This window comes from Elephas maximus, chromosome 3, assembly GCF_024166365.1.
Source record: "Elephas maximus indicus isolate mEleMax1 chromosome 3, mEleMax1 primary haplotype, whole genome shotgun sequence".
Taxonomy (NCBI): Eukaryota; Metazoa; Chordata; class Mammalia; order Proboscidea; family Elephantidae; genus Elephas; species Elephas maximus.
The window spans coordinates 7,571,949-7,597,979 of record NC_064821.1 but is presented as its reverse complement, the minus strand read 5'-3'; the positions used below and the strand labels follow the sequence as shown (position 1 = coordinate 7,597,979).

General features: G+C 55.3%; 1 protein-coding gene across 4 annotated transcripts in view; it reads left to right on the top strand.

The window, feature by feature from the left end:
* SEMA6B (semaphorin 6B) overlaps positions 1-26,031 on the top strand; it is an 84,639-nt gene that overhangs the window by 38,905 nt on the left and 19,703 nt on the right. The window contains exons 1-2 of one of the 4 annotated variants that reach the window (XM_049876465.1): positions 14,028-15,180; positions 15,770-15,935. The exons of 1 other annotated variant lie outside the window; for it this stretch is intronic. The gene's annotated coding sequence lies outside the window, so the exon portion shown is untranslated. Of the gene's footprint in view, positions 1-12,511; positions 12,664-14,027; positions 15,936-26,031 lie in introns of those variants that run through there. 2 more of the 4 variants (XM_049876464.1, XM_049876466.1) reach the window with 2 other exon arrangements.

Here is a 26,031-nt window from a genome sequence, read left to right as displayed (position 1 = left end):
GATGATGGCTCTGTTGCCACGTAGGATATTCACTACTGAAGCAGCCGTGGGCCAGTGGTAGAATTCCTGCTTTCCGTGTGGGAGACCCCGGGTTTGGTTCCCAGACCAATGGCCCTCAGGCTCACCTACCACCCGTCTGTCAGTGGGCGCTGCTGTGATGCTGAACGAGTGTCAGGAGAGCTTCCAGACTAAGGCAGACTAGGCGGAAAGGCCTGGCGATTGACTTCCAAACATCAGCCCGTGGAAACCCTACAGATCACAACAGTTCGATTCATAGTCACTCATGGGAATGGCGCAGGGCCAGGAGGCATTTCCTTCTGGTGTGCGTGGGATCGCCAAGAGCTGGAAGCTCACTGGAGGGCAGCAATGGCAGCGACAAGGGAACGTTCACCAGTTTGTATCTTTTGTCGTTAGTTGCTGTGAAGTTATCCTGACTCCTGGCGACTTCGTGTATGTCGGAGTAAAACGGCTGCGCAGGGTTTTCAAGGCTCTGACCTTTCCGAAGTAGACGGTCAAACCTGTTTTACAAGGCACCTCTGGTGGATTCAAGCTGCCAGCCTTTTGGCTAGTAATTGAGCGCTTAATCATTTGCGCCACCCAGGGATTCCTACTTTGTATCTAACCTAATACCTAATCTTATTGCAACATTCTTAAAAAAAAAAAAAAAAAAATTCCCAACAAATACCCAGTTCCTCAAATGCTCTTGGAACTAATTTTCTCATTTTCCTGGTTCCCTGAAAAATGAGTTAATAAATCAGTGACATGAGTTTACTCTATATTTGAATGAGAATCAAGTTTTCAATTTTTTGAGAGCTTTTTATATACTGCCAAAAGAGCCCGAGTGCACAATAGTTAAGCGAATGGCTGCTAACCAAAAAGCCGGTGGTTTGAATCCATCAGCTGCTCCTCAGGAGAAAGACCTGGCAGTCTGCTCCCATAAAATGACAACCTAGGAAACTCTATGGGGCAGTTCTACTCTGTCACATGGGGTCGCTATGAGTCAGAACCAACTCAAAGGCACCCGACAACAACATATGTTACAAATTGGGAAACTGAGGCCAGCTCCTTGCCTCCCCACTCCCAAATCTCCACCTGGACCCAGGGGCCCAGCCATGGCACCCCCAGCTCTCCTCATCCAGCCCCCCCACCCAGCTCTGAGAAGCAACTCCAAGCACCTGTCTTCCTCCGGCAGTCAAGAACCAGGTCAGCCATAACCGCTGGGACATCAAAAGGAATCTATAAATACAGCTGCAGGAGGAAAAATAGATACTTTCCTGGTCCCTCCAGGCCTTGCTGCTCTCCCCCCTAGATCTTTCCTGGCCAGGCTCCCACCCCAGCTGCTGGGCCAGTGCCCCCAACCCAGGGACCCTTACTGGAGAGCCAAAAAAGGAGGCAGCTGGCAGTGCCTCAGTTTCCCCAAATGAGCTCATCCTCTTTTACCACCCCTCTGCCCCCCTGTCCCTGGCCAGGTGTCTGAGGACAGGGGGGGCATTGCAGATAGATTCCAAGTCCAGAGGTGAGGATTAGGGGTTTGTCAAAATCTTTGGATCTCAGAATTCTGGAATCTTCCTGCCTTCTCTAAGTGAACATACAGGGCTTCTGCTCTGGCTGGGAGTTGGGCACTGGGAGGGGCCAAGGCAGAGAGTTCAGATTAGGCCAGGGCAATCAGGAGAGGCTTCCTGGAGGAGGTGGTATGAACGAGCCCAGAGGAGGACAGGAGTGATGAGGGCTGAGAAGGGAGATGGAGGAAAAGGAGTTTGCAGTCCTCCTGGATCCTTCTCTCTTTCTCGCTCCCAAGTTATGTTGTCTTTGCCTCCAAAATGCCTCTCAGATCCACCTACTTCTCTGCGACCCCTGCCTGAGTCCAGGCTCCCTAGAGGGACTCAGTCACCTCCTCCCTGGTCTCCTAGAGGCCACTCCTGCCCCAGACACATCATTTTCCACAAGGCAGCCAGAGAGACCTTCTGAAAGTTAAACCTGAGCATGTCACTCTCAGGCTCTGAACCCTCCCGTAACTCCCTGGTGCCCTTGGAATAAAACCCAAACTCTTCCGCATGTCCCTGTCCCCTCCCACCCTCTCCACCTATCATCCTTCCTGTTCTAGGCAAGTGGGTCTCCTCACTGTACGGCCAACACAGCAGGGATGATCCTGCCTCAGGGCCTTTGCACGGCCGTTCCCTCTGCCTGGAGTGCCCTTCACCTATTTCTTTCCCGGACTGGCTTCTTCTTATTCTTCAGGTCTGAGCTCAGACGTCACCTGCTCTGAGAAGCCCTCCCTTGGTACCCTCAGGTAACAGCCCCACCCCACCCCATAGCCACTCTTCCTCTCTCTTTTCTTCTGGCCCTTATAGTGATCGAAATGTATCTTCATTACTTACTGGTTTCCTTATTGTCTGTCCGTGATTGCCCCAAGAAGACAGAGACCTTGATTACTTTGTTCATCTCCCTTTCCCTGCTCAGACCCCACCTCCATGGGCCTCAATTTCCCCATCTGTAAAATGGGCGGGGTGACGATGCTCCCACAGGAAATAGTTACTATTTCCTAGGCAAGCCTCTAGCAGGTTTAGTAGCCTCTTGTAATCGGTATGCTAATTGAAGCAGACTTTATGTAAATGACATGTGTATCTCCCCCCTCCTGTAATTCCCCGCCAGTTTAGGGGATCTGAAAGCTCTCTCAGCCCAAGTCCCTTGGGGATCCTCACTTACTGGGGGCAGGGAAGGGGGGAAAGCAGTCTTGGGGCATCGGGGCGCCCTTCCCCACCAGGAAGGCTCAGAGGTGGGCAAACCTCTGGATTCTAGAGGTATGAGTGGGGGTGGGGGTGGCAGAAAGGAAGGGTGGTGGGAGGTAGAAATCTGTAGAAATGAAGACCCAAGGGAAGACAGACTGACCCAGAGATGGAGATGAGGATGCGGGTGGAGAGGTGGGCAGAGAAAGGGTTAGAGAGACCTAGAGAGAGGAGCCCCCCACCTCCCCACTCCCAAGCACATACTTGGATTGGAAGTGACCCCCTTACCTTGTTGGAATATTCTGGAAGGGGAAACAGGCTAGACAGGGGAGTCACTGCCCTCACAGTGATTCCAGGACAGGGCTTCCCTAGGTGGAACCCTGGGGCCAGAAAGGCTCCCTCTTCGGCTGCCGCATCCCCACCCAATGCCCTATTATCTCTATAAAGCATTTACTGTGTGCCACGCCCTGTGCTCGACAGTGCTGGGGGCACAGTCATGGCGGAGACAGCCCAGTGTGAATGGGATTCTGGCTGAGAATGGAGGAGGCAGGGTTAGCCAGGTACAGCTGGGAAGAGAGGAAGGCAGCAGGCCAGGAGCAGGGAACAGCACAGGCGAAGGCCCTGAGGCAGGGAAACACTGTGAACCTCTGAAGAGCTGAATGAAGCCCAAAGCCCTCCCCTCGGCCCACAGGGTCCTACACAGCCTGTCCCGTCACCTCCCTGCCCTACCTCCTCCTCTCTCCCCCTGGCCCACTCTGCTTCAGCCACACCGGCCTCCTAGCTGTTCCTCCCAATGCACCAGGCACAGACCTACACCATGGCCTTTACACAGGCCCTTTGCCTGGAACCCTCTTCCTTCAGATCTCTGCACAGCTCCCTGTCCTACCTCCTCCTCTCTCCTCCTTGCTTAATCTGCTCCAGCCACAGTCTCTTTGATGTTCCTCCAACTCACCAGCCATGGTCCTGCCTCAGGGCCTTTGCACAGGCTGTTCCTTCTACCTAGAGCACTCTTTCCCTAGATACTTGTGTGGTTTTCATCTTTACCTGCTCAGAAGTCACCTCTGTGAGGCCTCCCTGACTACCCCTTTAAACCTCCCCTCCTCCACATTCCTCATTTTCTCTGCTTGCTTAATTTTTCTCCTTAAAACAAGCCAGGCATGCAGTAGGTGCTCAATAAATATTGGTTCAAGAAATGAATCCACTTTTGCCCTGACCTGTGAGCTCTCCCAGGACAGCCTGGCTCTGTCTTGGTCACCGCTGGGTCCCCAGCACCACCCAGCAGACTTGGGCACAAAGTTGTTATTAGATGCGGTCATGCCAATTCTAACTCATTGCGACCCCGTGTGACAGAGTAGCCCCATAATGTTTCCTAGGCTGTAATCTTTACAGGAGCAGATCGCCAGGTCTTCCTCCTGTGGAGCCACCGGGTGGTTTCAAATGACCAACTTTTTGGTTAGCAGCCAACTGCTTAACTGTTGCACCAGCACAGCTCCTTGGGCACACAGTAGGTGCTCAGTAAAGTTAGACGGATATAGCGGCAAGTGGGGGTTCAGACCCATGGTGCTTGGCTCCACTGCTGGATGACGCCAGAGGTTTTGCAGTTTTTCCAGGTGGGGAGGCGGTGGAGGGTGCGAGGGGGAACGGGAGGATGAGCTCGGCACCCGCCAACGGCCCCACCACACACTGACATCAGTGTCACCTGTGTCACTGGCCCTGGAGGCGATGACGGAGCCGTCTCTGGCTAAGATCATTCACACACACACACACACCCTCCACCTTCCCAGCCTGGTTTTCATCTCTCTGTTGACAACGCCCTGAACTCAGTCAGGAACATCAAGGCCCCTTCTTGCATCTCCAAGGGAGGACGGAGATGGGGGAGAAACAAGAGGAAAAAAAAACAATGGAGTTCCAGAACCTCTGAGGCTGGGAGAAGGAAACCCACTTGTCTTAAGCACCTACTATGTGCCAGGCCCTGCAGGTGGCACGCTATGGAAATGTTCTCACGTTAAAGGACTTGCTCTCAGCTGGGAAGAGACAAGGCTGGGGTTTGGACTCCAGGTGAGCTGCAAACAGCTCCCCCATCCATCTCCTGCTTGTTTGCCTGTAAGGAAGGGCAGCTCACCACTCACTCCTAGAGTCAAAAGTGAATAAACAAGATGGTTTTGTTGTTGTTAGGAGCCCTCGAGTCGGTTCCAACTCATTGCAACCCTACATACAACAGAACGAAACACTGCCCAGTCCTGCGGCATCCTCACAGTCATTGTTATGCTTCAGCCCATTGTTGCAGCCACTGTGTGTCAATCCATCTCGGTGAGGGTCTCCCTCTTTTTTGCTGACCTTCTGCTTTACCAAGCATGATGTCCTTCTCCAGGGACTGGTATCTCCTGATAACATGTCCAAAGTATGTAAGACACAGTCTTGTCATCCTTGCTTCTAAGGAGCATTCTGGCTGTACTTCTTCCAAGACAGATTTGTTCGTTCTTTTGGCAGCCCGTGATATATTCAATATTCTCCACCAACATCATAATTCAAAGGCGTCAAGATGGTTTTAGAGGAAATAAAACAGGAGAGGGGAACAAAACTGTTCCCTGCCCTTGGATGGTCAGGAAAGGCTTCTCAGAAAATGAGGCGTTAGCCAAGCTCATGAGCTTCAGTGGGAAGAGCTTCCCAAGCAGAGAGATGAGCAAGGGCAAAGGCCGTGGGGTATGACTGAGCTAGGTGTGTTCACTGGCTGGGATGGGAGCCCAAAGGAAGGTAGACTGTGAACAGGGAGAATGAGGCAGCTTCCTTCCAAGCGAGGCTCACCCCTGCCTTCTCTGTACCTCAGTTTCTCACCCATATTCCAAGACAGACCCCAGGGAGCTCATAGGTCCCTGGATCCCGCCCTACATTCCCCTTAGGGTGGCCAGGATGCCACTTGCCTCATCTGCAAACGCAGATGATACCTAGGGGGATTCTGGAATGACCCAGGACATGCCTGGGCCTTTCTAAGGGGTTTTCCCAGTTCAGAGCAGGAAGAGGTGGCTGTAAGTGCTCCAATTTCTGCTAGTGAATCAGGCCACAGATCTCACTGCTTGTTTCTCTAATTTAAAATTTCCCAGGTGGATGGGGGCTGTGTGCAGTGTTTCCAGCTCCAGCCAACAGTCAACTGGATCCTCGCCCCTGGGTGCAAAGGGCTGGAGAGGGGGTAGCCCGCAGCCACTCCCCACAGGCGCCCAGGTCTCACACATCTCCCCCCTACACAGGGGGTGACACAGAGGACGGCACAGGGGTTCTGGGTTCAACGCCCCCCCCGCCCCACACGTAGGTGGCAGGTCCCTCAGCCTCTTGGGGTCTGTTATAACAGAATTGTATCAGCATTAATCAGTTTCTACGTGGAAAGTAAGGAGTCCTGGAGGCATAGCAGCTAAGCACTCGGCTACTAATAGAAAGGTTGGCAGTTTCAACCCTCCCAGTGGCTCCGTGGGAGAAAGACCTAGAGTTCTCCTCCTGTGAAGATTAAAACCATTGCCATGTACTTGATTCCAACTCATGTTGTTGTTGTTAGGTGTCGTCAAGTCGGTTCAAAATCATAGCAACCCCATGTACAATAGAACGAAACACTGCCGGGCCCTGTGCCATCCTCACAGTCGTTGACATATTTGAGCCCATCATTGCAGCCACTGTGTCAATCCATCTTGTCTAAGGTCTTCCTCTTTCACAATGACCCTCCATTTTACCAAGCATGATGTCCTTCTCCAGGGATTGGTGCCTCCGGATAACATGGCCAAAGTATGTGAGACAAAGTCTCGCCATCTTGACTTCGAAGGAGAATTCTGGCTGTACTTCTTCCCACTCATACCAAAAAAACCCAAACTGGCTGCCGTTGAGCCGATTCTGACTTGTAGTGACCCTATAGGACAGACTAGAACCGCCCCATAGTTTCCACTGAGCGCCTGGTGTACTTGAACTGCCAACCTCTTGGTTAGCCACCATAGTTCTTAGCCACTACACCACCAGGGTTTCCCACTCGTAAAAAACCAACCAAAACCAAACCCAGTGCCGTCGAGTTGATTCCGACTCATAGGGACCCTATAGGACAGAGTAGAACTGCCCCATAGAGTTTCCTAGGAGCGCCTGGCGGATTCAAACTGTTGACCCTTTGGTTAGCAGCCATAGCACTTAACTGCTACGCCACCAGGGTTTCCTTCCCACTCATAGTGATCCTATAATACAGAGTAGTACTGCCGTATAGGGTTTGTAATCTTGATGGAAGCCACATCCTTCTCCCTCGAAGCGTCTGGTGGATTGGAACTGCCGATCTTTCAGTTAGCAGCTGAGCGCTTAACCACTGCACCACCAGGGTTCCTTTGTAAAGATTACAGCCTAGGAAACTCTATGGGGGCAGTTCTGCTCTATCACATGGACTCATACACAGTGTCTGGGGCCACGCCATGCACGCAGTAGGTGCTTAATAACTGTTTCTGAATTCCCCTCCCCCACCCTGGAGAGGTGGCCCGTGTTTCTCCATTTTGCAGATGAAGAAGCTGAGTGATCCTGGGCCTCAGTTTCCCCATTCATAAAATGAGGGCAGGTCGGAATGAGCTCCCAGATACCCCCCATTCATTCATCCATTTACCACATATGTGTTGAATGCCTACTGCGTGCCAGGCTCTGTTCTAGGCCCTGGGGCACAGTAGAGACCAAGACAGACCCTGGGCCTGCCCTCACCGGGCTGACAGTCTGGGAGGAATTGGAGGAGAAACAAGTAAATGGATATAAGAAGTCCAGATGTTGAAAGCAGGCTAAAGAGAGACTGGGAGGGGTGACTCCTTTAGATGGGGGATTTGGGGGGAGGGGCATTTGAGCTGAGACCTGAAGGAGGTGAGGGAGGGAGCCATATGGGTGTCTGGGGGAAGAGCCTTCCAGGCAGAGGGAATAGCCTGTGCAAAGGCCCTGAAGCAGGACCCTGCCTGGTGACTTGGAGGAACAGAGGAGGCCCCTGTGGCTGGAGCAGCGGAGCAAGTCAGAAGTAAGGGAGGGGGAGAGAGGAAGTGCTCAAAAAAAAAAAAAAAAAAATACGGTAGGTGTTCAAAAAATGTTAGCTCATCACTGTAATTATTAAAACATGCACAATCTGGGGCAATTTCTGGGCAGGAGGCCCAGGAGTACTGTGTGGCCTCCGGAAAAAGCCACACCCTCTCTGGGCACCAGTCTCCCACAACGCTCTCAGGGGCTCCAGGAGGGAATTTCGGCTTGGGAAAGGGGACCCTCGGCCTGTCAGGAAGCCGGGGTTAAAGGACAGGGGTGAGGCGGGGTCAGGGCTGCGGCCCCCGGCCCCCTCCCCGTGAGCGCCGAGCGGTTAGTTAACGGAGGGACCAGCTGGGCGGATTTAGCCGGGCGCATCTGCCGGCAGAGCAGCTGCCGTTCTGGGGGGGCTGGAGGGGGATTTGGGACGAGGGAAAATCTGTCGGAGGAGAATCGCGTCTGCACGGCCCAGCTGCCAGCTTGGGCTGGGGGGACACCCCGAATCCACCAGGACCCCAGGCCCCTCCCCCGCCTCGGCCGCCCCCACGTGCCTCTGGGGGAGGGGGTGTCGGGCCGCCCCTGACGTCACACCCGGCCCCAGCCAATCGGAGCTGCCCTTTCGGAGCCCCGGGGGGATTCCCAGGCCAGAGCAGGGGACCAAGGGATTGGCAGAGTAGCGAAGACCCCTAACCTTGGCTTAAAGAGGGCCTGCACCTGGCCGGGGAAACTGAGGCTAGGGCCCGCAGGAGGAGGGGGCGGGATCCAGGAAGCCCCTCCGAGCAGCTGCCCGTCGACCTGGCTCCAGCCTGACCCAGAGAGGGGCAGGAAGCGGCTGGTGTCACACAGCGGGCGGCGGGAGGGCAGCGCTAACGAGGGGCGCGCGGGCAGCGGACCGAGTTTTCTCTTCCCCTCAGGCGCCAGGCACCGGGTGGCTGGGCTCAGCCTCACCCCAACCCCAGGATCCCCGAAGGCCGCCTGGCTGCCTCCGGGTTGTCCCGGGGCCCCTCCGACTCTGGGCCGCAGCCCTGGCCGCGCAGGGAAGGTGTCTGTGGTCGCGGGCGCGCGCAAAATCCGCCCTGGATTCTGCCTGCGCCGGAGTAGGACGGAGCGCGACACCGCCCCACCCGCCAGCCCAGGCTGAGAAACTGAGGCCCAGAGGGCGGGGCTTTTCTCAGAGTCACACAGCTAGGAGCGCGCTGCTGGCCCTGCTGACCCCAGTGACCTTGGGCAAGGCCCTACCCGCCCTGGGCCTCCCGGGCTCACCCGGAGGGCAGGCCGTGAACTTCCTGCCACCCCCCTCCAGGTCAGGGCTCAGACAGACGGGAGCCCTTGGCTGGGGGAGGGAGCAGCCCGGCCTGACCTTGCCCTGGTCCAGGGCATGAAAGACCCATTCATGGCCGCAGAGCCCGGGTGGCAGCTGAGTCTGGCCGCGGGGGTGGGGCCTTCCTCGGGGCCTTTGTCCAAGTCATTCCCTCTGCCTAGGATAGGCCCTTCCCACACCCACGGCCCACGTGCTTTGCCAAATCTACCTCAGGTGCGTCTGTGGCCTAAGTATCCCCTTCTGGGGTGGACCCCCCCACCCAGGTACAGTTGTTGTTAGGTGCCAGTGAGTTGATTCCAGCTCATGGTGACCCCAAGTATGCAAAATAGAACTTGCTCCTTAGGGTTTTCAAGGCTGTGACTTTTCAGAAGCAGATTGTCAGGTCTTTCTTACAAGGTACCTCTGGGTGGGTTTGAACAGCCAGTGTGGTGGTTGTTGTTAGGTGCCATCAAGTCAGTTCCAACTCACAGTGACCCTATGCACAACAGAATAAAACACTGCCCAGTCCTGCCGCACGCTTACGATCGTTATGCTTGAGCCCATTGTTGCGGCCACTGCGTCAATCCACCTCATTGAGGGTCTTCCTCTTTTCTGCTGACCCGGTACTTTGCCAAGCTTGATGTCCTTCTCCAGGGACTGATACCTCCTGACAATACGTCCAAAGTATGTACGATGCAGTCTCGCCATCCTTGCTTCTAAGGAGCATTCTGGGTGTACTTCTTCCAAGACAGATTTGTTCATTCTTTTGGCAGTCCGTGGTATATTCACTATTCTTCGCCAACACCACAATTCAAAGGCGCCAACTCTTCTTCTTCGGTCTTCTTTATTCATTGTCCAGCTTTCACATGCATATGATGTGATTGAAAATACCAAGGCTTGGGTCAGGCGCACCTTAGTCTTCAGGGTGACATCTTTGTTCTTCAACACTTTGAAGAGGTCCTTTGCAGCAGATTTACCCAATGCAATGTGTCTTTTGATTTCTTGACTGCTGCTTCCATGGCTGTTGATTGTGGATCCAAGTAAAATGAAATCCTTGACAACTTCAACCTTTTCTCCGTTTATCATGATGTTGCTCATTGGTCCAGTTGTGAGAATTTTTGTTTTCTTTATGTTGAGGTGTAATCCATACTGAAGGCTGTGGTCTTTGATCTTCATCAGTAAGTGCTTCAAGTCCTCTTCACTTTCAGCCAGCAAGGTTGTGTCATCTGCATAACGCAGGTTGTTAATGAGTCTTCCTCCAATCCTGATGCCCCATTCTTCTTCGTATAGTCCAGTTTCTCGGATTATTTGTTCAGCATACAGATTGAATAGGTGTGGTGAAAGAATACAACCCTGATGCACACCTTTCCTGCTTTAAACCAATCACTATTCCCTTGTTCTGTCCCAACAACTGCCTCTTGATCTATGTAAAGGTTCCTCATGAGCACAATTAAGTGTTCTGGAACAGCCAGTAGTCAAGCACTTAAATATTTATGCTACCCAGGGAGACTCCCCCCTCCAGGGATAATACCCTCATTTATCTCAGCTCGTATCTGAACTTGAGTTCCGTGCCCATTTTATCTCCCCAGCTGGACTGAAGACAGGTGGTAGGTTCGTCTTGTAGACTGCTCAGCCAGCACACAGTAGGTGCTCAGTAAATGATGAATGAGTAGGTTGCAGCAGAGCCCAGTTGGGCCAAGGCCAAGTGCAAGGAAGGGCATGCTGGGGGGGGATGGGAACAGCACAGATAAAGGTGTAGAGATGAGAAGAGGGCCCAGAGGGGTTAGAACTTGACCTCCTCCTTGTCTCAGTCACCCCAGGTGAGCAGGACACAGGGTGTGGGGGCTGCACCCTGTGGCAGATACCACCTGATTTGCCTGGGACGCTGGGCTGCCGGAAAGCCAGGTAGAGGCAAAACCACGGGCAGGAAACCTGGCTGCCCACGGAGGTTTGTGGTTGAGGGGCAGGCCCCGGGCAGGTGTCTGGGTACTGGAAGACCTGGGCTGTCCCCACAGGTGCCAGTGGGGCTGCGGATTGTCCAGGGCCTGGCATGTCCTGGGGAGCAGCGTTCAAGTCCTGAGCCCCCATGTCCTCATTCTTGGCCGCGGGGAAGCCATACCACCTGTTGGGAACTGGAGACAGAGAAAGATAGCCAATGCACACAGTAGGTGCTTAATAAATTACCCAAGGGCTAAGACTCTCTTCCCATCCATCCTTGACCCCACCAAGCTCGTTGACCTCTCTGTGCCTCAGTTTTCCATCTAAGGTAATGGCATGGGGTGGCCCTGAGGAGTGACTTGGCACCCAATGCTCAGAAATGGCCCCAGCACACAGTAGGTGTGCAAGAAATGTCACTAGATACTTACATGATCATCAGATGTTTATTGAGCACCTATTGAATACTGGAGGGACCAGGACAGGGCTCAGCCCCGGGGGAGTGGCAAGACACAGGGCCACACCTCTTAGGGAGTGGGAAGGGGCTGTCTGCATTGGACAGAGAGGGGCACTAGGCATGAGAGGAGTCCATGCTGTCCTGAGGTGACAGAGGGGGTCGAGGAGGTGACACTGGGGTCCCCAAAACCACAAGGCTCCATCTTAGGGTCCTCAAGGCAGGGGGCAGGAGCGGTGTTCCATGGCAGTTAAGAGCATGGTCTCTGGAGCCAGGTCGCTTGGGTTTGAATCCTGACCCAACCACTTTCTAAGTCGGTGACCTTAGACAAGACACCTCTGCCATGCCTCAATTTCCCCAAATGGCAAATGAGGGTTGTTAAAAAGCAATGCTTGTGGATTGCATAAATGGCCTCCTGTAAGGGGGGGCAAGGAGCCCTGGTGGCGCAACGGTTATGCGCTCGGCTGCTAACTGAAGGATTGGTCGTTTGAACCCACCCAGCAGCTCCATAGAAAGACCTGGTGATCTGCTCCCATAAAGATTACAGCCTAGGAATCCATATGGGGGCAGTTCTACCGTCACATGGGGTCGCTGTGAGTCGGAAGGGGCTCCTCGGCACCCAACAACAAGAACAAGGAGGACCTATCTGAAACTACGGGGTTCCTGAGGCCCCCATACCTCTGTTCCCCTGCCCCTGGTCTGATTGGTGATGAATGCTACGGATGAGGGATGAGGGTTCGGGGCAATGGATGGGGGCGCAATGAGGCCCACTGCCTGAGCAAAAAGCAGCGTGCCCCCCTTGGGCCTACCGCCTCCCCAAGCGCCTCCAGCCGCCCACCCGGCTCCGCCTTCCGCTCCGCGCCACCGCTGTCGCTCCGGCCCGGGTTTTGCGTGGCTCCGGCCCGGCTTTTGGGGGGGTTGGCTGGGGGGGGGCGGAGGTGGCTGAGCCGCGAGTCGCAGCGGCGGCCGCGGCTGGCGGAGGAGATGCGGCCGCGGCGCGCCCCCGGTCGGCCCGCCGCGCAGCGCCCCCCCCGGAGCCGCCGCCCGCGCGCAGGGGACCGGGGCTGAGCCCCCACCCCAGCGGCGCGCCGCGGGCCCGGGGCGGAAGAGCGCGCGCCCCAGCCCCTGGGCGCCGGGATGCCCGGCTGAGCCGCCCGGCGGGACAGGTGCGCGCACGGCCCCCGCCCGCGCCCTCCGCCCTCTCTTTCCTCCCGCGCACTCGCGGCGCCCGCGCCTCCGAGGTAAGCGCCCTGGGCGGCTGCGGGAGAGGGGGGCATAGGCACCGTCCTGAGGGCGTCCGTCGGCACGCAGCTGGGGGGCCCAATTGTTGGCTGGGGTGGCCGGTCCCGGCGCTTTGCTGGGGGAGGGGGCTCCCGGCCCCGCCACGGGGAGGGGGGGTGGCTTTGGAGCCGGGAAGGGGGCTCGTGGGTCACTAGAATGGGAAGATCTGGCAGCAACGCAAATCCAATCCAGGGGGCCGGATTTTAGGGGGGTCGCTGTGTGGAACAGTATAATGGGGGTCCGGTGGCAACGCGTTAGAGGGGCTGGATTTTGGCCTGGGGCACTAGAGGAGGCTCCATCATAGGGGTGTCTATTGGCTCCGCAGCCGGAGATGGGGCTCCTGGATTGTGGCCTGGGGGCTGGATGGGAAGCTATAATGGGGATTCTGTCGGCACCGCAGCGGGTGGAGATTTTTGTCGGTGGGGGAGCCGGAGGAGGCACAATGATAGGGGCTGGCGGCTGCGCTGCTGGGGAGCTGGATTGGGGCCCAGGTGGAGGGTTCAGAGCAGGCCTTGGGGGGTCTTGGGGGCGGGGCCCTGAAAGCTAAAATGAGGGCGACCCCGGGCTGGCGAGGTGGTCCGGCGCGAGAAGGACCCTCCGCCCCTCTCCGCGGTCCAACCGCTGCACCTCGGGCGCCCCTGAGCCCTCTCCAGCCGCCTGCCCAGCCCAGAACGAGTCCGGGCCCCAGGCCGCTGGGACAGGGCCGTGGCGGGGGGAGGGGACAGCCGATCCATATCCCCCGCTGCAGGGGGGCCCAGGGGTTTGGGGTCCCCCAAGAGCTGACAAAGGGACAAAGAAATCATCTCCTCTAGAGTGCGCCGGGCGAAAGAGGGGCGCAGAGTGTGGCCCCCCCGCGGGCGCTGATTGGTCCACGGGGGTGGGGGTCACGTGCCCCCCACCCTATCCTGCTCTCGGCCTCAGGGTGCCCTCCGGGTTTGGGGCACCTCGCAGAGGGGGCGCTGGTGTAGGAACGGGGAGATGCTGGAGCTGGAAGTGTCTGCAGAGGTCCTAGGCCTGGGGGAGACCCCTAGACCCCTACCTCTAATTCGGCCCTCTCTGGTTGAGGTCTTAAGCCTCCTCTGCCTAAGTTTGTCACCTTTGACCCCAGGCCGGAGGCAAACTGGGACTTGAAGTTAGGGGAGGGGCCCTTAGCTTTGTGGGTCTGGGTTCGAATTTAAGGAGGAAGGAGCGGGGGGGGGGGGCGCCAGTGGCTGGGGCTGCTGAGTGAGATTCCTGCCCCATTTGCAAAATTGCACTTGGGCATATTTTTCTGGAATCCCTCAGCTTCTCAGGGGGTCCTCAGTTTCTCTCCATAAACAATGTTCAGTACTTGGGGCACCCTGTCCCCACTGACTCCCCTGGCTGCTTCTCATGTCTTGTAGACAATTCTCCCAGGGGTGGAATTTTTGGACAATTGCTTTAAACTCTGTTTAGGGAGAGCTCAGGATATGGGAGAGTCCCTGGGTGATGCACAGTTAAGCGCTCAACTCCTACCTGAGAGCTTGGCAGTTTGAGCCCACCCAGAGGCACCTCCTAAGACAGGCCTGGCAATCTGCTTCCAAAAGGTTACAGCTTTGAAAAGCCTATGGAGCAGTTCTACTCTGTACACGTGGGGTCTCCACAAGTCAGAACTGACTCCGCCGCAGCAACTCACAACAACACAGGGTGTGGGGAGGAGACTGGGGGCTGTGGGTAGGGCCCAGGACCCACCTGAGAGGGGTTCTAAGCTCTCCGGGAAGTTGGCTGGGGGTCGCTGTGACCCCAGGACACCCCTGGACATTGGGCGGGTGGTGGCCTGGCACAGGTCTCAAGGAACTGTAGCGTGTCCACCTTCAAGCAGCTCATTCCCAAGAACAGGTGGGGAAACAGAGGCACGGGGAGGCGGCAGAAAGGGTGAAGAGGGGGGCCAGGCCTCTCCACCCCTGGGGCTGCTAGACAGGATGAAGGAGGGAAGGAACCCCCACATCAGCTGAAACCTAAGCGCCCCACCCCCAGCCAAGCTTTGTCCCTGGAACATTCTCCGCCCCCTAACTCTGGGCTGTGCAGGAATTAGACCTAGAGCTTCCAACGCCCCGCCCCTCTTCCCCCCCCCAAAAAAATTAGGCAGAGAGGAAAAGACTGAGACTGAGTGAAGGGGCGCAGCTGTTGGTCTCATGAAGGTCCCTGGAATGGAGGGCGGCGAGGCAGAGAGAGGTCTGTAACCCACCTGCCTTCTGCTGGGGCTGAGTGCCCCCACAGATCCTTAGGGTCCCTGTAGGGTTGTCTGCTTTGGAGTGAGAAGCGTCCCCAAGCTGAGGTCTTGGGTGACCTGGGAGGGGCCTTTTCCCCTCCTGGTCCTTGCTTTTGTCCAACGAGCCAAAAAGGTGCTGGAGATTTGGGCTGTGGCCGGAGTTGCTGGGGTTACCCGGGGCTGGGCCTGGAAGATAGCAATCAAGCTGTCCTTGGAAAGGTGACCCTGACATCAGCCGGCAGGACAGGTGAGCTGGGTCCCTGGGGGCTGCAGGATATGCCGGTCATTGCCCATACCCTGGGAAGGAGTGTGTCCCCAGCCAACCCTGGGGTGTGGCCCTGCCCTGTGAGCTCAGCCCTTTGCTAGGCAATGCTAGTGGCCAAGAGAGGCTTAAGCCACCGGCTCATGGGGACGTTCCCAGGCTAGTGGGGCAGAGCTGGGGCAGAACAGGAAGTTTTCCTGAGGAGGGACTGAGCTTGAAGGATAAGAAGAGAGGGACTGGCCTTCCAGGTGGAGGGAACAGCTAGGATAGCCGCTATGGAGTGTGTGTGGGCTATTTAAAGGGCGGGAGGCAGTGAGCACTGAGGCCTGAGCGCTCGGCAGGGCCTTTGAATGCCAAGCCAAGGAGCTGAGCTTTACCCCAAGGGTGATGGGGAGCCAGCCACAGGAGGTTTTGGAGCAGGGAGGGACACGGGCAACACTTTAGACCTTGAGCAGCCGTTTTTAAGGGTAGCTACCAGGAGGCATCCTGTGGAGCAGTTCTACTCTATCCTATAGGGTTGCTATGAGTCGGAATCGACTGGACAGCAACAAGTTTGGTTTTTTTGGTTTACCAGGAGATGGGCGCCTGAAAACCAAGTGAACTCCTCTGAGGAGTAGTAAGCTGACCATGCCAGGATGCAAGCAAGTGGGCTTGGACAGCCATCTTTCCAGAAACCTGGAAGAATAATTCTGACATTGCCCAGGCCCAGGTGACCCTCCAGAATTCTTCTCAGCTTCTAGGTACTGTGAGTTTTCTGAGCTGTGGTATTGTTTAAGGTCCCGTGATTCTGAAATCTGAAGCTGTTTAAGGGGCTGTGGGTTCTCAGACTCTGATTCTTCCAAGACCCGGCTGCAACTGGGGATGAGCCCTGGTGGTACAGTGGTTTAGCATTTGGCTGCTAACCAAAACAGTTGGCAGTTCGAATCCACCAGCCGCTCCTTGGGAACCTTATGGAACAGTTCTGTCCTGTCCTTTAGGGCCTCTATGAGTTGGAATTGACTCGACAGCAGTGAGTTTTGAGGTGGCTTCTTCTTGGCCACTGTGGATGTGTATCCTCCCCTGCCTGCCCTCATTTAGCAATGATCAGGGAAACTGAGGCAGCCCAGGACACAGGCTCCAGCTGAGTCACCCAGGAAGCCAAGGTAGGGGGGTATATGGCTCAGGAGACAGGCCCCTACCCTAGCCACCCCGCACCACTGCAAACGGTGTCAGACTGGCACACAATTCTCTTTTGTTACCAGAAACATCTACCATCTCTTCTCTGGGGATTTTGAGATAAAGTGACAGACATCAGAACAAGTTCAGGAAGTGACTTGGCAGGCCAGGAATCTGTTTATATCTCTTTGGGCAGAGACACGGGGTCCCCCACCAGCCCCCTCAGCTGGCCCCAGAGTCTGAGGGTGGCTGTCCCCAGGGCCTGCTGGGAGGAGACCAGTCTAATCAGACTACCTTTCCCAGGATGCACCTTGGCCAGGCTAAGCCTGCCTTCCAAGGGCAGACCTAGGAGAGAACTTCCCAAGTGCTGAAGCCTAGAGGAGTATTGTGGGATCTCAGAGGGGCCGGGGGAGGCCTGGTGCAGAGCAGTCGGAGAGAGTCAGTCAACTAATGGCCAGCCCCGTGCTGGGTCCCAGAGAGGGAGTCTTTAGTGCTAGTGCCTGTTCAGACCTCGAGGCAGGGGGAGGGGCAACAGAGCCAGAGACACTGGGCCTCTCAGCTGTGAGGGTCAGGGCTGGGGCAGAAGGAGCAACTGGGGCTGGGGAGAGCTGGACTCTGCCCAGTGGATCAGCGAAGATGTGCTGAGGACAGGTATTGCAGCTAGCGCAGGACATATATTCAGACAGTGGCCAACGAACCTCCTTCCCTGTGTGTGTCCTGGCCCCATCCCTTCCCTGGGGGGCGAGGTGTCAGAGCCCCCTGGGCAGTTGAGACAGTCACTCAGAATTATTGCCCTTAGTACTCTCTGGGTGGCACAGTTTGCACTCAACTACTAACCTAAAGGTTAGTGGTTGGAACCCACCCAGTAGTGCCGAGTAAGAAAGGCCTGGCAATTTGCCGCCATAAAGATGACAGCCAAGGAAACCCTGTGCAGTACGATTCTACTCTGCACACACAGCGTCGCCATGAGTCAGAATCGACTCAACGCGGGTGCGGATTATGCAGTCAGCAGGGTAAGCATAGGCTTCCTTGTGCTTACTTACTAATCTGTAGTGAACAATTTCACACCAAAGAAGTGGTGAAAAACGTGAAATTGTTCACTACAGATTAGTAAGTAAGCACAAGGAAGCCCACACTTACCTTCTTGCTGACTGGGTCATCCGCCCCTGTCAGGGATGATAACTTGAAAAGAGGCTTTGATTCTATAGGAAGGCGTCGTGAGGTTAGGAGAGAGACAAAAGCCAGCCATACCTGGGAACGTCTTTGATGTGGTGAAAAAATGTGAAATTGTTCACTACAGGGAATCTGGTAAGCAAGGTAAGCACTGTGCTTACCTTGCCTTTTGGGTAATCCAGCCCTGATTGAACTTCGATGGGTTGGAGGCTGCCATAGCAATGGGGTCAGGCTCAGCTCACTTCCACTCTTCACTCACTCACACCCCCTCCCTGAGCCTCAGATTCCCCATCTGGAAAATAGGAACACTCTTCTCTTTCCCTTGTTGTTGTTGTTGTTAGGTGCCGTCGAGTCGGTTCCGACTCATAGCGACCCTGTGCACAACAGAATGAGACACTGCCCGGTCCTGCGCCATCCTCACAATCATTGTTATGCTTGACCTCATTATTGCAGTCACTGTGTCAATCCACCTCGTTGAGGGTCTTCCTCTTTTCCACTGACCCTGTACTCTGCCAAGCATGATGTCCTTCTTCAGGGACTGATCCCTCCTGACAACATGTCCAGAGTATGTAAGACGCAATCTCGCCAGCCTTGCTTCTAAGGTTGACCATTTAAACAGGAGGATGCAGGCACTATGCCAGGCCTGTTGTTGTTCGTGGCTGACCAGTTGATTCTGACTCATGGTGACCCCACGCGTGCACAGTAGAACTGTGCTCCATAGGGTTTTCAGGGCTGTAACCTCTCGGAAGCAGATCTCCAGGCCTGTCTTCTGAGGTGCCTCTGGGTGGATTTGAACTGCCAGCCTTTTGGCTGGTAGTCGAGTGCTTAACCGTTTGTTCCTCCCAGGGACTCCTATGCCAGGTCAAGTTCCGCTGCTTTCCTTACTCCGGGACAGGGACTGACTTTGTAAAGCAGAAACTTGGGGCCTCTGGCCCTGATCTCATTTGGAGCTGTGAGGGCTACGCTCTCATTCAGTGAGCTGACAAATATTTAATGAGCACCCACTATGTGCCAGGTGCTGGGGACCAGCAATGACCAAGGCGGACCAGGCCCCGCCCTCCCTGAGCTCACAACTGGTCAGGGATGCTGACAGTAACTAGGGAAACAGACCAGGTAAATCAGGTACGGTAGGTGCCCAGAAGGCAGGAAAACTGGGGTATGTGGCTGAGAAGGGTGGGGCTGTTTTACCTGAGGGTGTCAGGGACTGCGTCTCCGAGGAGGTGACATTTGAGTGGAGACCCAGAAGATGAGGAGGAAGGAGCTAGCCATGCAGAAATCCCGAGGAGCAGAGTTCCGGGCAAAGGGAATAGCCCGTGCAAAGGCCCTGAGGCAGGTCTGTGCCTGGTGAGTTGGAGGAGCAGCAAGGAGGTTTTGTTCGCTGGAGTGTAGCGAGAGAGGAAGAGAAAGGAGGGGAGGGCAGGGAGGGAACGGGGCAGGTCGTGCAGGGCCCGGTGGGCTCTAGGGAGGACTTGGGCTTTTATCCGAGGCGGGGTGGTTGCCCTGGAGGGCAGTGAGCAGAGGAAGGATGGGCCCTGACTCAGGTGCTCACGGGCGCCCTCTGGCTGCAGCGAGGAGGACAGACTGTGGGGTGAGATTAGGACCTGGGAACCAGGTGGAGGTCACAGAACCCACCCAGGTGGTCAATGCCAGGCCAGCCAGACAGAGGCCAGGGAAAAGGGAGGAAGTGGATGGGCTTGGGAGAGATTTTGTAGGTAGAGCCGTCAGACTTTCAAATGGATGGATATGGGGAGGGGCCGAAGGCCCTTTGGGAATGGGGGTCATGCTGGGTGGTTAAGAAGCTGGTGTCTGGATTCATCTGGCTTGGGTTCAAATCCCAGCTTGGCCATTTTTTGGCTTTACAACCTTGGACACATGATTCGCTCACTCTGAGCCTCAATTTGCTCACCTGTAAAATGGTGAGAACCCCTCTCAACTACCCCACCTGGTTAAATGAGGTTCTTCGTAAGATCTGTAGCACAGGGCTTGGTACACAGTAAACCAAACCCAACCCATTGCCACTGAGTCGATTCCGACTCATAGTGACCCTATAGGATGGAGGAGAACTGCCCCACCATGGGGTTTCCAAGGAGCAGCTGGTGGATTTGAACTGCCAGCCTTTTGGTTAGCAGCCAGGCTCTTTAACCACTTTGCCCCCAGGGCTCCTGGTACACACTACAAACAAAACAAACAAATCCATTTCCATCGAGTTGATTCCGACTGCCACATAGTTTCCAAGGAGTGCCTGGTGGATTTGAACTGCCATCCTCTTGGTTAGCAGCCATAGCACTTAACCACTATACCACCAGGGTTTCCTGTACACAGTAGGTAAAAAAAAAAAAAGTAGGTACTCCATAATTATTCCCTGTTATTCCCCTTTGAAGCTCTGAGCCCCAGGTCCTGGGGAGAAATGAGGTGCAGAGAATGGTTGCAAACCTTTCGAGGTCATCCAGCCTCCAGGGCAGGACCCTGGCTTGGGCCCTGTGGCTTGGCTGGGAGGCCCCCGCCCCTCGTCATTTTTCTCCAGTGTTGCACAGTTCTCACGCCCCATCCCCCAGCACCGACGTCACTCTGCCTGTATCTCTGCCATTCCTGAGCCCTGACTCACTAAGACTTGTGGTCCGCTCTGACCCCAGGGCCTTCCCCTGGGACCTATTTCCCCCCTTTGTCTTCTTCAAGTTCATTTGTCAGGTCTTCTGTTCCCAGCAGCACTTGGCACAGACCTGCATGCCTCCAGCCCAACATCTCTCAGCAGACCCCACCTCCAGACCTCCCTCTCTGGCCCTGCCCAACTTGGGGATTCCGGTGCCCTCTCAGACCGAGCTTTGAGGAGGGACAGTGACTGAGGAATTCTGGGTAGGAACTCAGCAAGAGAAAAGGGAGGGCTCCCAAAACCCGAAGTTGGTGGGTAGGGTCCCCATCTTCTGCCCCCAGATGAAGGACCCTGAGGGCAGGACCTTCTCTTCTTTGTCGCTCAAAACTGGGCCCCAAGAAAAGGGCCCAGCTCCCCTGTATTTCTTCCAAATTGGGTGGAGGGCAGGGCCCATCTCCCCTCGGCCACTAGACCTGCCTAGGCCCCCACTTGAGAATTGTGGGTGCTCAGCCCCCCAGCCCCAGCCCCAGCTCCAGCCCAGATCCCCTAAGAGCCCCCAGCCTCCTCTGGCAGACCCCTCCCAGGCCCCGTAATTACCCGCTGGGTATAAATGACACTTTAATTTCCTCTGAATGGTCTCCACTCGGTGGCAACGTTGAGAAAGCCACCCCCCCTCCCCATTCCTAATTACAAGTTGCTGCTTGCGATTTGCCTCCTGGCGGCCCAATTTCCAAACAGTGATTAAAATTAATTACCCAGGGAGCCCCCCTCCCTGCCTGGGCTGGAAGCCCCGGCGACCTGTCCAGGTCCCCCACTCGAGGTCCTGCCTGCACCTTCTGGTTTTCCTCATGGTTTACTCGCTGAGTGGCCCAGGGACAGGGAAGTCTCACTCTAGGTTTCTGTTTGCCCATCTGCAAAATGTTCATGAAGGCTGAGGCGCCTTGGAAGCAGAAGGCCGGCCCATCCTGAGTGCTCAGTGAAGGTTAGGGAGAGGCAGTATAGCCACGTGGCCTGGGTTCGGTTCCAGCTGCACTTGGGCGTGCCATGTGACCTTAACCAAGTGGCTGAACCTCTCTGAGCTTCAGTGTCTCTCTGTGAAATGGGGATGATGGTTCTGGTTTCTGCTGCCTCGGGTTGGTGTGGGCTTGACGCGCGTTCGTTCACATGAAGAGTATGGCAAAGCACCTGGTGCACATCAGTAGGTCTTTTAAATCCCTGCTCTCCTGGGCTGCTGCGAGGTGGATTTGAGAGGCAGCTCAGGTACTCTGAGCATCACCCTCTTCAAAAGAGATGCTCAGCATTAATTGAGTGCTTACTGTGTATCTGGCTCTATGGGAAGCCCACGCAGCATTAGCTGAGCGCTTACTGTGTGCACTGCTCTGTGCCAAGCCCTTGACTTGCATGATCCCATCAAGACTGAACCCCTAGCCCCTAGCCGTATCTGCTGCACAGTAAGTGCTAAAAAGGTGTGGGATGAATTCTTACAGTTATTTTGTAAGTATAGGCTGTTTGTGGGACGTTTATTCAGGTGGTATTTGTCGAGCCCCTACTGTGCTGGGCATAACCTCCTGCCCCTGTAGAGCCAAAATTCTCAAACTCATTTTACAGAGAAAGAAGCAGGCCCAGAGAGGGAAAACAACTAGCCCAAGGCTGCACAGCCAAGAATACAGTTTATTAAGCGCCTGCTATGCACAGATCATTTACCCCTCGTGATGACCCACACTGACCATGCTCAGTTCACCGGTGGGGAAACTGAGGCTCAGGGAAGGGGATCAGAAAACGGAGTTGAGAATGAGGAGTAGCTTACTGGCCGCCTGGCAGCCTGGGGAGGGATGAGTTAACTGGCATCGAGCAGGCGTAGGGAGGTAAAGGGGCCTCACCCCTCAGCTCCCCTCCACACGGTCCAGGCCCCAGGGATACCCACTGGCCTGGCTGCCAAGTTCCTAGACAGCCCTGGAGCCCAGCTAGGCCGTGATGGGGGCGGCAGGCAGCTGGAGGAGGCAGCTGTAAGCAGAGCCGGTAACTAGACCTGGACGGCGCAGGGGCCCGGCTGTCGGGCTGGGTTACTCGATCCCCCCAGGGACACTGAGCCCTGGAGCTGGGATCCTGGGGCAGCCGGCATGGACGGGCCAACAGAAGCACCTTCTATGGAACTGGAGATGGGCGTCCTGCCCCTCCTTGCCATGGCAGATAGAGAAACAGAGGCTCTGAGCTTGGCCTGGGCTCACTGAGTCCCCAGCCCAGCAAAGATACAGAGAGGTCAAACTGCTGGCCCAAGGACACCCAGCAAGGTCATTTAACATTCAGGGAACAAATGCGAACTAGGCTCTGTTCTAGTGCTTTGTCTTACAGATGAGAAAATCAAGGCTAAGTGTCTTGTTTGAAAGAGAAACAAACCCCAGGGGTCCTCTCTATGGTGTGGCAGCGCCTCACCTCCTGTGACCTTCTTGCTGTTCCTTTAATGGTTCCAGCCCCTAGGCCTTTGCCCTTCCCCAGGTCTCCTGGTTGCTTCCTTCTCAACCTTTAGGCCTCAGCTTGAATGTCTCCTCCTCCAGAAAGGCCTCCCGGACCACCAGCTAAAGTAGCCCCTCTCTCATTATTCTTCTATCAGTCTGCACATTTTTGTCATTGTGCTATTCATTGTCAGAAGTTATCATGTTCTGTTGTTTGGAATCGTGTATACTTCTGTCTCCTCACTGGACTGGGGGCCCCACAAGGGCAGGGCTTTGTGATGGTCTTGGCCATTGCTAAGTCCCCAGTGCCTGGAATGGTGTCTGGCACACCACAGGTACTCAATAATTGCTTATGAATAAGTGCATGAATAGCTTCAAGTTTGGAATATGGGGAGTCAGAGCTTGACACAATTGCTCCAAGCTTGGGGAGGAAGGGCTATGGCTGGAGGAGCCCAGGGAAATTGAGGCACAGCCAGGGCAGTCAGGGAAAGCTTCTTAGAGGAGGGGATATAAGTACATAGCTCTGACTGGTAAGCAGGAGTTGGCTGAGAAGAGAGTGAGATGACTATGTCCGCCTTAGTAGGGAAGTTCTACTTTCAATCTACCTTAAGTCTCTCTTGCTTTTAGAGGCTGCCAGAAGCTAAAGGCCTGGAGGCTGGGGTCTTTGTCCCACCTCTGCCCTGGGTATTCCCAGCCTGGCCCAAGAAGGCCTCACTGGCAGAGGTAACAGCCTGCGCAAAGGCCTGGAGATGGGATTGGTGAATTCTGGGCATGCCTGGCGGGAATTGAGGCCAAGAGAAAGGTTAAAGTCAGCTACAGGGATGGAAGGTGCCTTTGAACGTCAAGGTATGAAATTTGGCTCTTTCTTCTGCAGGGTGCTAGGGAGCCGTGGTAGGCCTTTGAGCAGGGGAGTGGCAAGTTCTGAGCTGAACTTGGGATGCACAGTAAAGGAGTAGCTTGAGAGGCATGGAGCAGAGAGGAGGAGACAGAGGGGGGTAGTCATTGCTCTTCAAGGACATCTCAAAGCCCAGGCTGGGAACGCCAACCTCCAGGCCTTTAGCTTCTGGTGGTCCCTGGAAGCAAGAGGGATTTAAGGTAGATTGAAAGTCAGACTTCCCTACTAAGGCTGAGAGAGTGCAGGAATCTTCCCTGGCTTCAGCCTTGTTCCAGGAGAGTGTGTGGCCCGACCCCCAACACCAGATTGAAATGAGGTTGCTGTACACTGGATCTCAACGATTAGTCCAAAAATAAGAACTATTACTAACTGTTGTATTGATTACCTGTTGAAATAATATTCTGGATCTATCGTCGTTGTTGTTAAGCGCCGTCAAGTCGGTTCTGACTCATAGTGACCCAGTGTACAACAGAAGGAAACACTGCCCGGTCCTCTGCTGTCCTCACAAGCCTGGAATCTATTGGATTAAATAAAACGTATCACTAAGGTGAATCCCACCTTGCTCCCTGCTACTAGATAATAAAGATCCCCTTCTGTGGTGCACGTTGTATCTGTCGGACAGCACAGATCTGGGTTAGGTCCTTTCATTCTCATAGCAATGCTACAAAATGGGTTAATAACTACTGACAGTTGATGGATGGGGAAACTGAGGCCCAGAGAGGTGGAAATCTCTGTCCAAGTCGCCTGGCTGATAAGAGGGGTTTGAGCCTGTTGTTAGTAGCCACTGAGTCCATTCTGGCTCATGGTGACCCACGTGTGTCAGAGTAAAAACTGCTCTGCAGGGTTTTCAAGACTGTGACCTGTCGGAAGCAGATCGTCAGGCCTTTCTTCCCAGGCGCTTCTGAGTGAGTTCGAACCACCAACCTTTTGGCCAGTAGTCGAGTGCTGAATTATTCGTGCCACCCAGGGACTTTCAGATTTGAACCTGGGTCACGTGATTCCAGAGCCCAAGCACCGAGGCCTTTCCGCTTGCAGCATTATTTGTTCAGCCCTCATTGTGGGCCTCAGTTTCCCTGAGGACAGACATGGATGTTGGCCCCCCCAGTGTTCAGAATTAATTGAGGGTGGAGGGGAGCTGCAAGCAGCAGCTTCCTGGTGGGGGTGGACACACTGGAGTACACCCATGTGCTATGGTTGTGTGGGTGAAGACCTGTAGACACCTAGATGCCATTACGTGCCCAGACACGCGTGGGGGAGACCCACGTGTATGGACCCGTACATGTTGCAGGGGTGGTGGAGAAAGCTCGGGTTGGGAGGTCAGAGCTGGCTTCAAATCCAGCTGCTGACACTGAATTCATTCACACGCAACAAGCAATTATTGAGTGCTGACCATACGTCAGACCGTGTGGACATATTGGTGGCCATGACACACTCAGGCCTGTCCTCCTAGGGCACACAGTCCAATGAGATAGACAGGCACCCATTACCTGGGCAGTTATTTTATTTTGGGGCATTGGTGCATTAAGGGAGGTCTCCGGGTGGTTCAGTGGTTTGTGTCCAACCACTAACCTAAAGGTTGGCGGTTTGAACGCACCCAGTGGTGCTGCAGAAGAAGGACCTGGCAGTCTGCTTCCATAAAGATGACAGCCAAGAGAACACTATAGAGCAGTTCTACTCTGTAATATATGGGGCGCCGTAAGTCGGAATCAACTCAGCATCAATGGGTTGGTGCACTAAGCCGTGCTTCTCGGGCGTGCACTCAGTCCCTTCGAGATCTTGCTAAAAATGCAGGTCTAGGTGGGGCCCAGGAGTCTGTATTTTTGACAACTCCCAGGTGATGCTGGTGCTGCTGGTCTGTAGACCCCACGGAGTAGCAAAGGGCCTAAAGCAGTGCAGGAACTCTGAGAGGGTGAGCATGGGTGCGGGCTGCTGGTGTCTGGGGTGAGTCAAGGAGGGCCTCTCTGAGGAAGTGGCTTTTCAGCAGAGACCTGAAGGGAGTGGAGGAGAGTGAGAGAGGAGGAGGGGAGGGCAGGGAGGAAATGGAAATTGACTATGCAAGTGCAGTCAGGAGGCCTTCTTGGAGGAGGTGACATTTGAGCCAAGACTTGGAGGCTGAGGAGGAGCCGCCCATGGGGAGGTCTGGAGAGAAGAGCATTCCAGGCAGAGGGAACAGCCTGTTCAAAGGCCCTGAGGCAGGGCTGTGCCTGTGAATTGCAGGAACAGTGAGGAGACTTCTGTGGCTGGAGCGGAGCAAGCAACGGGGAAGGAGGAGGAGGGGAGGGCAGGGAGAAGGCGGGGCAGGTCATGCAGGACCCTATGGGCTGCCGGTGGATTTGGAGGGAGGTGGGAGCCTTGGAGGGCTGTGACCAGAGGAGGGAGGGGCCCTGACTCAGGTGCTCACAGGCGCCCTCTGTCTGCTGCAGGGGGAACAGACTGTGGGGGCAAGGGTGGGAGCGAGGGTGGGGTGGGGGTGAAGAAGGACCTGGTGGAGGGGATACTTGAGGGGACAGCACTGGTCCAGGTGGGTGATGATGGGGCTGGGCAGGGTGGAGGCAGAGATGACAGGACTT